Consider the following 1,102-nt stretch of genomic DNA (forward strand, 5'->3'; position numbering starts at 1 on the left):
TATGCACAAACCAGGGAATGCAAGGCAAACCAGTGGCTGTAGACATTAGGAGACTTTTGACCACAAATAACAGAAAACCTAATTAAAATAGGCTTAACCGATAAGAAACCAATAATCGATAGTAGACTCCGGGATACATGATTCAGTAATTGACACTGCCATAAGAAATGGATTTCATCTCTCTGCCGTACAGCCTTCAGGGTTGTCTTCATCCTAAAATGTTCCCCTCATGCTTGTAGGATACAAGTTTTCTTGTTCAAGTCAACTAAAGACAGATACCTCTCTTTCACCATGGACTCCAAGTCCTTGTCTTTAACCTAACTGGGATGAATCATGACACATGCAGACCCCTTTGACCAATAATCACTGCCAAGGAAGGATCATACACTGATTAATCAGATTTTGTCCCTGGGTTTGGAAATGGAGGAGATATCTGAGCAAATTGGGGTTTTTGACAGGGGAAGGGTTAGGGAATAGATGCTAAGTAGGCAATCAAGAGTGCCCACTACATCTAGCAAACCAGAATCTGCCCAGACCTTCAGTTATAACTAGTATTAGATAAATAAAAAATAATAACTCTTTGAATTTCAACATCCACTAATCCATTTATTTTTAACTCATGTAAGGGATAAGAACACAGTCTCATCAGCAACAATGGCTCATGACAGCAGTAATTCTCAGAAATATCAGGAAGCCTGGGTGCCCTTTATGTATGCAGTCCTACCTTCCTAGAGAGAGAATGGTGGTATCTCTCAGTAGTATCAGAGACTTAATCCTGCCATCTTAGTCAATCTCTCCCATCCTGGTTTGTGCCATCCCCTTCCTGGGTCCCACGTAGTCCTTCCTAACAATACTGAACAGCATTTCTCAATTTGGGAAGTTTACTTTGGGAGTCCCAAAGTATATGTTGGTATGACCAGTGCTCTAAGATGTTGATAGATACTCCTGGAAAAAAAATCCCAATCTTACAGAAATCATGAAAGACCTATTTAAACTCTTAGCACTTGGCTAAGTAGGTGGAGCATGTGACTTGTATTCTCAAGGTCATGAGTTCAAGCCCCATATTGGGCATAGAGCCTACTTTAAAAAAATTTGTAAAATC

This window comes from Suricata suricatta, chromosome 2, assembly GCF_006229205.1.
Source record: "Suricata suricatta isolate VVHF042 chromosome 2, meerkat_22Aug2017_6uvM2_HiC, whole genome shotgun sequence".
NCBI classification, from domain to species: Eukaryota; Metazoa; Chordata; class Mammalia; order Carnivora; family Herpestidae; genus Suricata; species Suricata suricatta.